The sequence below is a fragment of the Amia ocellicauda genome, chromosome 21, assembly GCF_036373705.1.
Source record: "Amia ocellicauda isolate fAmiCal2 chromosome 21, fAmiCal2.hap1, whole genome shotgun sequence".
Taxonomy (NCBI): Eukaryota; Metazoa; Chordata; class Actinopteri; order Amiiformes; family Amiidae; genus Amia; species Amia ocellicauda.
The window spans coordinates 4,197,412-4,210,158 of record NC_089870.1 but is presented as its reverse complement, the minus strand read 5'-3'; the positions used below and the strand labels follow the sequence as shown (position 1 = coordinate 4,210,158).

The 12,747-nt window shown below is 39.8% G+C and overlaps 1 pseudogene; it reads right to left on the bottom strand.

The window, feature by feature from the left end:
- Positions 1-1,548: 1,548 nt before the first annotated feature.
- Positions 1,549-12,385, bottom strand: LOC136717386 (homeodomain-interacting protein kinase 2-like; annotated as a pseudogene).
- Between the last annotated feature and the right edge of the window lie 362 nt (positions 12,386-12,747).

The following is a 12,747-nucleotide window of genomic DNA, read 5'->3' as shown; positions in this document are numbered from 1 at the left end:
CCGTTAAGGTAAAACGTATTCCATTTCAGGGTTAACAAACTAAATGACATTTGAAATGCAGTAACATTTTAAATAGCTCAACTTCCATTTGTTATAATACTTCAGCTAAAGCTGTTAAGTTGTAAAAGTATATTCCAGGTAGGGCTGGGCGATATTTTTAGACGTTTGGGCGATACACGATATATCTCGATATTTCTTGTTTTTATTCCAATCAAGCTAGAAAATATGACCAAAAACATTCAAACTACAAGTATTTCGTTAATCATTAAATATGCAAAACTAACAAATACTACATGCCGGCTGTCGTGGGACATACAGAATGCAAAATATTACAGGGCAAGTGTAGTGCGATTACTATTACTTGTGTTATGTTGTTATGGGATATATATATATATATATATATATATATATATATAAAAAAACACACGTTATTATTTACTTTCACATAACAACAATAACACAAGTAATAGTAATCACGCAACACATGCCCTGTAAAATGCTATAGATTCAGGTAGATTTACCACAGCCAGGTTTATAGTGGCACATTTCTACTCTGACTGTCGCGTCTCGATTCTGCTGACCGGTACACCACGTGTTAATACAAAATAGTTATATTATTATTAATAAAACTGTTGAACCACTTCACCATCTTAATAAAAAGAAAATGATATTTTCTGCATGTATTTGTATTGCTTTCCAATGTATTAAAATGCAATTAAACGTTATTATTAATTTTATACAAATGATATAATCTAAATTAGCGGGGGTGGGGGGAGCTTGCAGATCGGCGACAAGAGCTGGGCGGAACGTGTGCGCTTGTGCATTACAGGATCTCTTGGTTATGTTGGTTATTGTGTGTCAGTTGTCTCTCCTCCATGTCTGTCCGTGTTTCTGATGCACATTTCTTCCCGCATCCGGCACGTGTGGAAGAACCGGGAAGAACGCAAAGCGTCCAAACGACGAAAAATACTGCCGTAAAGAGTGGGATTTGCGACACCACTATATAAACGATAGAGCATAATATGAAACGATAGACGTTTTTCTGTCGTCATATCGCACAGCCCTAATTCCAGGTATACTTTCGTATACAGTCGACTTAGTCAATTGTCCAGCTGTGAAACTCCACTGATCAGGTGGGCACAGGCGGGCAGCGCAGTCTGTAAAGTTCTTTATTTAATAAAGTCCTTTAAAAGAATTCTTTGTATGGCTCAATCTCCTGGAGTTTGTTCATTGTTTTTTTTTAAAATACGATTTATTTATTTATACAGTGCAAGCCTGCACGACCTGGGCATTTACTGTTATCATTATTATTAGTGTTTTGTTTGCAGATGGGGACAGCTAGGTTTTGTCTGGTTTTGTTTAGACACTTTGCCTGTCATTGTGGGAAGCAAAAAACCAACAGAAAGCCTGTTTTGTGCCCTCTGTCTGCCTCCCTACTGTGTGTTTCAAGACCAGACCGTGCCTACAAACAAGCCCTTTTTGTGAAAGGCCCCCCAGCCCGCTACAATGTAAATATAAATATATATAGTAGCAGGATGAGCAGGCGGGTCATAGATGATTGCTGTGTGCTGCTTGGTTCCTCTCCTTTCTGGCCAATAGGACCACGGACAGCAGCATGAGGCTGGCAGCACTTCCAGGATCAGGACCGAGGACAGGGATGTGGAAATCCCCAGAGTGCCGCAGAGCTGAAACACCCCATGGCTGATGAATCAACACAGGTGCAGCCCATCAGACCTGGGCTATATAATCAGGAGACCTTTCCACTTCTTTGTCTCAGTAGTTGGTTGGTGAAAGGACAAGGAGGGTGTGGTGGAGAGCAAGAGTGAGGAGAGAACCCGAAACCTACTACATCAAACTATATCCAGATAACAACAGACCGGATCCTACAATTATTAGAAATTAGCTTAGCAGGAAACGACTTCAAATTTAACAGTGAATATTTTCTGCAAACCAAAGGCACAGCTATTATTATTATTATTAATAATAATAATATTTCTTGGCAGACGCCCTTATCCAGGGCGACTTACAACATAATTGCATAAGCTATGGGCAAGAGGTTCGCACCAGCCTATGCCAATATCTATATGGAGGATTGGGAGCAGACCATGATGAAAGAATGCACTCAATTACCTACTCACTATTTCAGATTTCTCGATGATATATGGGGAATCTGACCCCATTCACTAGTAGAGTTTGACACATTCATACATAAACTTCATCACCATCACCCTCACATTAAAGTAGCCAGCACCATTCACAAGACCCAAATAAACTTTCTAGACACTTGCACCTACAAAGGCCTGCAATTGTCAAGCACTAACATTTTAGACACAAAAGGTTTTTTCAAAGAAACAGACGCCCTTGCACATCAGCACAGTTTTCACCCCAAGCACACCTTAAGAGGCCTTATCAAATCACAATTGTTCAGATTCCATTGCATTTGCACAGAACACACAGAAATTGAAAAAGCCACCACCACACTATTTCAAGCACTTACCCAGAGAGGTCATAACAGAACCTTTGTTAGGAATATCAAAAAACATTCTTGCAACGCAAAACTAAAGATAATAAAATTATTATACCCTTTTTTACTACCTACTCACAATACACAGTTAAAATCAATAACTTTATTAAACTAAACTTTCAAAAACAACAACTAGCAAACACTACGGAAGAGTATTAGGGCCACGAAAAAAAAAAAAAAGTACACGTGTTTCGAGCATAAACTCGGAATTCCAAAGTTTAAAGTAGAAATTTCGAGAATAAAGTCGAAATAACATTTTCGACTTTAAAGTCAGAATTCCGAGTTTATTGTCGGAATTAAGTTTTGAGAATAAAGTCGCAATTCTGAGATAAAAGTCAAAATACATTGTGAGGGAACACATACCATGACATGAGAGCAAGCCACATGCACGCTAGTACGTACTAAAGGTATGTTATATCAAGTTAAACGTTACGTATATTAACAAGACCATGTCAAAACGTAGTAGGCTATATGGCTGGATCGATAATGTGCAGAGACTCCAGAAAGTAGTAGGCTATAAACAGAACTGAACACGTCCATGGACAGTGTCCACAGCTGTCCGTGTACGCAACAGCACAAGTCCATACAATTAACTCTCTCCTTATTTACCACATGTAGCCTACTCCACATTACAAACACCACCAAAATCAATAGTCAATGCATTTTTAACATTTCAGATTTGTCACAGTTATGTTATGCTATTTTGCAGTTATGAATACATCCGTTATTGAGTTCCTCCGAGAGCGGGGAGTGCCAGAGGAAGCTCTCCAGCTCCTCGAAGAGCAAAAGGTAACACTCCCCATATGAAGACAGTACTTCATTCATGCACAGTTCTGTATCCCATAGCCTACATAGGTGGCCCTCTGGGTAGCCCCATTTGTGCCCCCACTCATACGTCATATACACGGAACGTAATACATTACGCCACCGCCGCAGTAGTTACGTTACTTATATAATGGAGCTCCGGGCCATATATGGGCTACCTATGTATGGGATACAGAACTGTGCATGTGAATGAAGTAGCCTACTGTGAAAATATCATAACCAACCAAAGTTGTTGTGCCTGGTTAGGTTGCTAGGGGCAGGACAGCAGTGTTGAATTGTGTTAAAACAAATGTAATAAAATAATAACACATACATTACATATTCACAAATGTGACCACATGTTAGTGAGTGTCACAATGTCAGGCTGGTATAATTACAATAATAACAGAAGACAGTGTTTTATCGCTGATCACCTGATTTAATATTATATGAAAGTACTGAAGTTATCCCAAATATATTACATTACTGTTATTGATGTATGTAGTAAAAGCTATTGATATCAGATATTGTACATATACCGTACAGGGACACACTATTGATTATATATATAAAATCAATAGTGTGTCCCTGTACTCATCAAGCATTTTCTTTACAGATAGACCAAGATGTCATCCTTCTTATGGAGGATGGAGCTTTGGCAAACTGCATTCCATCTTATGGAGACAGACTTGCACTCTACAATTTTTGTAGAACACAGAAGCCTGTTCCAAAACGAAAAATGGGTCTTCTAGAAAAACTTAGGGAGAAAATGAAATTAAGAAAGGAATCTAATGAAAGTGATGAGGATCCACTAGAAAAGTCAATATGGATATTCATTCTGGATTTAATGAGATCTTAAATGAAGATAAATCCCTCTTTTTCCCAAATGGTGCATCAAGCAAAGGTTCTGAGTCAGACTTCAAGCAAAACTCTCTCTCTCAGGATATGTCAATTGGCACAATATATGTCAAATTACCAATGTTGCATTTTTACCTTGCAACTGAGCAAAAACTACAGTCCTCAGACTCAGAAGATGGTGGTGACCTTTTCTCTCTTCATCACCCAGTGGCAGGTCAGTCAGTTTCTGAAAATCTGTTTGTCACCATAGGTCTGTCAGACCGCACAGCAATCCAAGAGGGAAGATTGGAAGATGATGGAATTGTGCAAATGCATCTTTTAGAGGTAGTAACAGATCACCCACATAATGTATTGGATCCCAAAATTACATTTGGCCCAATCGAAGAACCTGTACGTCATGTAAATGTCCTCAGTGACATGATAGAAGCATTTTCAGACCCAGAAACAATCACCAGACCACTGTTGGTGATGTGCATTCTCCCAGATAATTCTGTTGAACCAGGAGCTGGTTCGGGGGTTCTCAGAGATACCTACAGTGCTTTCTGGCAGGAGTTCTATGAACTCTGCACCCTAGGAACAACACTCACTGTGCCATTGGTCAGATTTTCTTGAGAGGGTATCAAGATGTCCACTACCTTCCCATCAAGCTTGCACCACCTTTTGTTGAGGAGATGCTATATGGAGTAGTGTACAGCAAACTTAATAGATAGCTTTCTTCATTTTGTAAGAACGAGAGATCCTGAAGCAAGCCTTACAAGACTTCACTTCTGTTGACTACGAGGACCTCATAGAGGTGCTTGACAACTATGAATGCAGAAAAAGAGTCACTGCTGATACACTTTCAGCAATTTTGATGGAACTTGCTCACAAAGAGCTTGTTCAAAAACCAATGTTTGTCATTGACTGTTGGAGGGACATCATAAAACCATGCATTGCAGTGGACTATGAAGAACTGAAAAGGCTCTATGATGACCTCCATCCAACATCAAAGAAGGTGTTGAGGCTGTTGGCGTTCCCAGCTGAGATGACAGGAAAACAAAAAGAAGTGGAGAATCACCTGAAAAAGTATATCCGGGAACTAGATGATGAAAAACTCCAGGCTCCAATCGTATTGTCTCACGCAGCATCAGCATCGAATTTGAGATGATGTCTGATTTCAGTCGATGGCCAGTTGGACGCACATGTGGCATGATACTGCAGCTGTGTGACCACTATGACAATTATCCACAGTTTCGTGCAGAGTTCAATATTGTTCTGGAGAGCAATATTTGGGTGATGGACATAGTCTAGTTTATGTAGCAATGTGAGGTTTTGAAAAATTGCAGGCTTTTACATTAGAGAGGAACACGAGCAGTCATCCCCTCCATCTACAGCCCTCTTAGACATGACGGTATCTTTTAGCTGGTCATTTTTCCATTATGTGCGTTATTTCAGACTACATCGACGCTACAGCTTATCCTATCCTTAGAACTTCTCCTGAACTATACCTATCTCTGGCCTAACAAAAACCAGAGGAAAAATACACCTCACCTCATCTGCTGTCCAAAAGAAACATTAGGAAGACAATGAAAACAATCAACTGTGTTGTCAGATACACAAACACAAAAATACACTGTAGTGCTTTTATGGTGTTAATTATGCAATATTCCTTCACATTTTATTTACATTTTGTAAATTTTACATTTACATTGTTGAACATTTCCAGTGTTTTATTACTACCTCTTGTGTTTTAAGGCTATACACTGCACATTTCAGATTAAAATGTTTATACTCCCCATGCACTTTTAGCTTATAGCTTTACCATGTTGTGCTATTCATCTCCAAATCATTTTGAAGGGAGTTTTACTTTTTTTTTTTCATTGCTGATGCTCTTAACACGTACATTTACTTTAACATGTCTGTTGGACATACAGGGTAATTAAGCAATACTTTGTTACTAAAACAACTTGTTTTTTGTATTTGAAATGTCCTTTCAAGTCTGGATGAGCCACAATGGTTTATTAAAAGAGGTTAATTAAACTAACAAACTTCAATTTCTTATAGTGTGCCCATAGAACTTAATTTAACCAATTAACACACACACACATGAACATAGCTAGGAATACATATACTCACATACACTTTAAATGTGTCCTCATGTCTAAAATCCATGAATGTTGTTGCGTATGTTTGCAAAGTTATTTTACTATTCAGTGTGCTTGCATGTTGCATTATTTGTTTGTAAGGATCAACTATTCAACTATTCACATACCATATGCGATTAACTCTATCCTCATTTTTTTCCATAATAACTTAATACAGAAAGCAAATATGCAAAAAAACTGTAGTGCTGCTGTTCACAAGTGTACAAAGCCTGTTCAAACTACCAAAACTAAATATGTACACCTGGTAGAAGCTGAGCTATATTACAGTAACTCTAATATCCTAGATACTATTTATTATTTCCATTCTCTGCAAGGTGTACAATTCTGCTGCGGAAAATGCATCTTTAGGAGCATCCCATCCTTTTTCCTGCATTAGAAGACAGCATAACTCAAAAACAGTTTCATCACAGGGGTACTGACTTTTAGCTACACATTCCTCCTTACACACAGCCACTTCCTCTATGTCAACTGGCTTGAGTGTGTCTTCCGCACCATACATTTCTAGGAGTGTATACATCAAAACAGGACGGCCTGTAATCACACCATGACCCATTGGTCGGATTTTGTGAGAATTCCATGTTCTCACCACTTCATCAACTTCATCCTGCACAATAAACAAAGAAATGAGTAACCAAGGTTAGAACTGTGTCTCTCTGCTGTTATTCTCTATGGGACAATGGTCCTCTCTCTCTCTCTCATATATACACTCACCTAAAGGATTATTAGGAACACCATACTAATACTGCGTTTGACCCCCTTTCACCTTCAGAACTGCCTTAATTCTACATGGCATTGATTCAACAAGGTGCTGAAAGCATTCTTTAGAAATGTTGGCCCATATTGATAGGATAGCATCTTGCAGTTGATGGAGATTTGTGGGATGCACATCCAGGGCACGAAGCTCCCGTTCCACCACATCCCAAAGATGCTCTATTGGGTTGAGATCTGGTGACTGTGGGGGCCAGTTTAGTACAGTGAACTCATTGTCATGTTCAAGAAACCAATTTGAAATGATTCGACCTTTGTGACATGGTGCATTATCCTGCTGGAAGTAGCCATCAGAGGATGGGTACATGGTGGTCATAAAGGGATGGACATGGTCAGAAACAATGCTCAGGTAGGCCGTGGCATTTAAACTATGCCCAATTGGCACTAAGGGGCCTAAAGTGTGCCAAGAAAACATCCCCCACACCATTACACCACCACCACCAGCCTGCACAGTGGTAACAAGGCATGATGGATCCATGTTCTCATTCTGTTTACGCCAAATTCTGACTCTACCATCTGAATGTCTCAACAGAAATCGAGACTCATCAGACCAGGCAACATTTTTCCAGTCTTCAACTGTCCAATTTTGGTGAGCTTGTGCAAATTGTAGCCTCTTTTTCCTATTTGTAGTGGAGATGAGTGGTACCCGGTGGGGTCTTCTGCTGTTGTAGCCCATCCGCCTCAAGTTTGTACGTGTTGTGGCTTCACAAATGCTTTGCTGCATACCTCGGTTGTAACGAGTGCTTATTTCAGTCAAAGTTGCTCTTCTATCAGCTTGAATCAGTCGGCCCATTCTCCTCTGACCTCTAGCGTCAACAAGGCATTTTCGCCCACAGGACTGCCGCATACTGGATGTTTTTCCCTTTTCACACCATTCTTTGTAAACCCTAGAAATGGTTGTGCGTGAAAATCCCAGTAACTGAGCAGATTGTGAAATACTCAGACCGGCCCGTCTGGCACCAACACCCATGCCACACTCAAAATTGCTTAAATCACCTTTCTTTCCCATTCAGACATTCAGTTTGGAGTTCAGGAGATTGTCTTGACCAGGACCACACCCCTAAATGCATTGAAGCAACTGCTATGTGATTGGTTGGTTAGATAATTGCATTAATGACAAATTGAACAGGTGTTCCTAATAATCCTTTAGGTGAGTGTATATATATTTGGAGAGAGATAGAGAGCGCTATTCTCATAAGTAACCTATTACCCACGTAAGCACATATGCGTACTATTACGCACATAGGCACATATACAGCACGGACGAAAACAATTAGGGTGTGCATTGCTCACCGACACATGAGGATGATGATTTGTATATTATGAAAGCTAAAATGAAAGGTATGTTTACCTGAATAAGGTTGAGGAAACAGAACTGGATAAGACTTTTATCCAAGAAATCACCCGAGAAGTATCCGTCATGGTGGAGTCTTTGGAAAAGATTAATCCAAAACTGTGCACTTTGCTTCCTTAAGATGCCCCACCACGACTCAATCCTTTGATTTGCTGTGCTGCGTCCATACATGAAACTCGCCTGAGACGTCGCATCCGCCTTAGCTCCACGCCCTGAGGATCGATCAACTTGATAAGTTGTCTTATTGTGTCTTGAGATACAACATATCCTCTCTGTATCGCCCGCAGGTGTAGCCATCGATATCCTTGCATCTGGCCATCGTTCGCTAGTTCACCTTGCACGAATGAAGCCACCTCGTCCACATTTGATGCATTCTTCCTTCTAAACAAATTCAACTTTTGGCACAATCTTGTCAAAGTCCTAATGCTTATGATTACATGATGCCTATGTGCTAAAAGAGAGAGAATTTCCTTATTGTTAAATCCCATATTAAAGTAGGTTTTCACTACATCCTCTGTAGACGGCATTATGACAAGACTCAGATGCCATATGACGTTTTAGACCTTATTAAAGTGCTGACTTTATTCTCTAAATTTCTATTTTAATCTTGGAATTCCGACTTTATTCTCAAAACTTAATTCCGACAATAAACTCGGAATTCTGACTTTAAAGTAAAAATGCTGACTTTATTGTTGAAATGTTATTTCGACTTTATCCTCGAAATTTCTACTTTAAACTTGGAATTCCGAGTTTATGCTCGAAACACAGGGGTACTTTTTTTTTTTCCGTGGCCCTAATACTCTTCCGTACTACCCAGATACTTCCAAACCACAAAATAATACCTGCATATCGTAAAAACAAAAGTCTAGTTTCGTTCATAATAAATGTCAAAACACAAACCAAAAACCCAAGCCCAAACCTATCTACTTCCGTCAGCTGGCCTACATTACAAATACAATATATAAAAATACACACAACATTCCGCCAGGCATCTCACACACAACCAAAAATGTCATATCTTATTCAATGCAAAACTTGTAACTTAAGGTGTATAGGAGAAACAAAAAAAACAGATCACTACCAGAATTAGCCAACACATTTACAATAATAACAAACAAAAGGATACACACATATGCATAGTTCAACATTTCATACAACACCATATACAACAAATGACAGTCACAGGATTAGAAACCGATCATAACTTGAACACAACACAACAACAAACGAGAGAAAGACATTGGATTCATAAATTAAACACAATCTATCCCCAGGGACTTAATGAAAGATTCTAAAACAAACCTTCTTTATTATTCATTCATCCTTAAGCATATTCAGAATTGACCAAATCCTAACCCAAACCCCAAGCAATCACCTTAACCTTAACCCCAATTTACCCCATGTTAAACAGATCCCTCTATCTCAACCCTAACCCTAAATTCGGATGCACTAACCCTTATCCCAAACCCTGGCCCCAAAACCCTTATATTAAACCATAATTTCACAATATACCCACAAGCCCCAACCTAGGCCACAGACCCCAACAATCCTAAAATTAAACCCCTAAATCTAATGGCCCCAATACTTCTATACCTAACCCTAATTTCATCATAACAACCCAGATCTCCTAAACCTATGCCTCAGACTTTAAGACCCTATAACTGAAACCCTGAATCTAATGGATGGCCTTACCCCAATCCTAACCCTAACCCAAAATATAAATGCCACCCCTATTCCTATCGTTGACCTAGGGACTTGAACCCTAAGATTTAAAAACCACCAGGAACAAACCATCTGTTTTTGGAGGGGTCTCATGTGATGAAATTCAGATGTAACATTTAGTCCCGATATGTAAAATTAGGAATGGGATTAATTCATATGCAGCTCCTTACCTTTTTATTCTTAGAAACTGGTTATATAAGATATTTTATACACATGGTTATTAAGTGACCTGAAGGAGGGTGTAAAAAACACTTGAAATACTAGAGAATGTAAATTTAATTATTTAGGCACGTATATCAGGCTTTTAGGCTGTGTGTCTTGACCACACTGCACCAAGCTACCTTCAGTCACTTGTCTCTCCATACATCCCCTCCAGACCACTGCGCTCCTCCAGTGCCAGAAGGCTAACTCCTCTCCACTCTCCTTCCTCCAGAGCCCGCTCCTTCTCATCCCTGGCCCCTAAGTGGTGGAACGACCTGCCCACCGAAGTCAAAACAGCAGAGTCTTTGACCTCATTCTGGCGCTTACTCAAGACGCATCTCTTCCGACAGCACTTGTAATATTAGTCCTCTATCCCTGCTAGATAGCACTTCAGCTTATTATGCTCCTCGCATTCTTGATTGTTTTCCTCCTTGCTCCCTTTCCCGTAGCCCTCGTGTGTAACCCTACATCTTGACAGCACTTAGCTTTCACCGTCCAGGATGTAGGAAGTCTCTTACTGTACTTGTGTAAATTGTAAATTGGAATTTGTAAAATGTATTATTTTGAATTGCTATGTTTTAGCTAAGTTGAATTTGTAATGATTGATGCCTTGTACTTCTCTGTATTTTTGCACTTATGTTGTAAGTCGCCCTGGATAAGGGCGTCTGCCAAGAAATAAAAATAATAATAATAATAATAATAATAAAAATCATCCCCTACTGTTTTAGCAGGATGAGAACAAAATATGATTGAAAGCCTCTCATTTGAACATCAGAAGAGAGACAAGGACTTTGTCTTTACTGCTCAATACTCTTTCAGGTGCAAGTTCTGTTAGACGTTAGACAGGAAAGGCAGCTTCCAGCTCTGACTTGATCGTACACCGAAGCCCCAGGGTACAGAGGCCACCCCAGAAATACCTCCGCAATGATGCAGCCCAGCAACCTATCGATGGCTTGATTGTAGGGCAGGCCAAGGATGATCTCTGGAGCCCTGCAGAGACAGGACATAAAGAAGCAGTGGGTCAGTGTGGATGAGGCAAGAAAGACGTGATTTCAGACAGGTTTTATTTCTGAGAATGCACAGTTTGCGCATTTTCATTAGTCGTCAATGTGCCTCTTTTAACTACGTTTAGTGAAACTATGGGAAACATACTTTCTGTTTGGAAAGATTAAAAATTTTGATTTGTCATCCACATTCTTTTTTCTTCCCCTGGTCTCCTATAATTAAGTTCACTCCCATATTTTACAGACACTGGCCATATTGTGCTTAACAACTATACATCTTCATGTGTTCCGTGCAAAGCACATTAAGTAAACACAACAGACTGAACACACAGGAGTATTTAGAAAACGCAATGCCGCGTGGCCTTACCTGAAATATCTGGTCTGCTTGCAGGCAGAGCGCACTGCCTCCGAGACATGGGTGGCCAGACCAAAGTCGATCACCTTGACTCTGAGGGGCTGCCTGGCCACGTTCACCAGCATAATGTTGTCAGGCTTGAGGTCAGTGTGGATGATCCCCAGAGTCTCCAGCTTCCTCAGGGCAGTGGTGACCTGCTGCAGGATGGGCCTGATGTACTTGAGGGGCAGGGGCCGGAAGCGGAGGACGTTGTACAGATTCTGATCTAACCATCTCAAACACCAGGCACAAGTGGCCCTTGTACCGGAAACACTCATTACCCCGGACAAGGTTGTATTGATCAACTCCTCAGTGGTAAATTACATTAAAGTAAAATAAAATTAACCATTTTATTCCCTTCCCCATTTTTACCACATATTAGCACATATTAGCATAAAATTGTCAATGAATCTGTTAACAGTTCAATTAAGTATCCATTTAAAAACAACGTGAAATGACAGATTCAAACAAACCAATCTTTTAGCATTTGTACTAAATGTTGTGAATCTGAAATTGAGCCTGAGTGTGCATGTCTTTTCAGAGGACAGGAGCGATTTTCTTTTCTTTGGATTGGGTTGTAATGTTCTCTAGGCTTTTCTTACTGGAGCTCATGACCAACGCATGTTATATTAAAGGCGATAGTGTTGTGTGTCAGCTGAAAGCCTTTATTGCCCAAACTAACAGAAAACAATTAGACAAAATAAATTCACATTGGAAAATATCTATTATCCTGTACTCAAATGAAAGGCTCAGTGAGCGTGCTGTTGGCCTTCAGAACGTCAGCTAAAATTCAGCCAAAATGAAACTATCCTAAAGAGAGATTTAGGATATAGTGAATCCTGCAAATTTTGTGATGGGAATAGTTTAGATAAATTCAGGTAAGTATAAAAACAAGCAAGCAGAATATACCCGTGAGAGAGAGACATTTGAAGACTCCATACACAGGGCCATAGCCAGGGTCAAATTCTAACTGA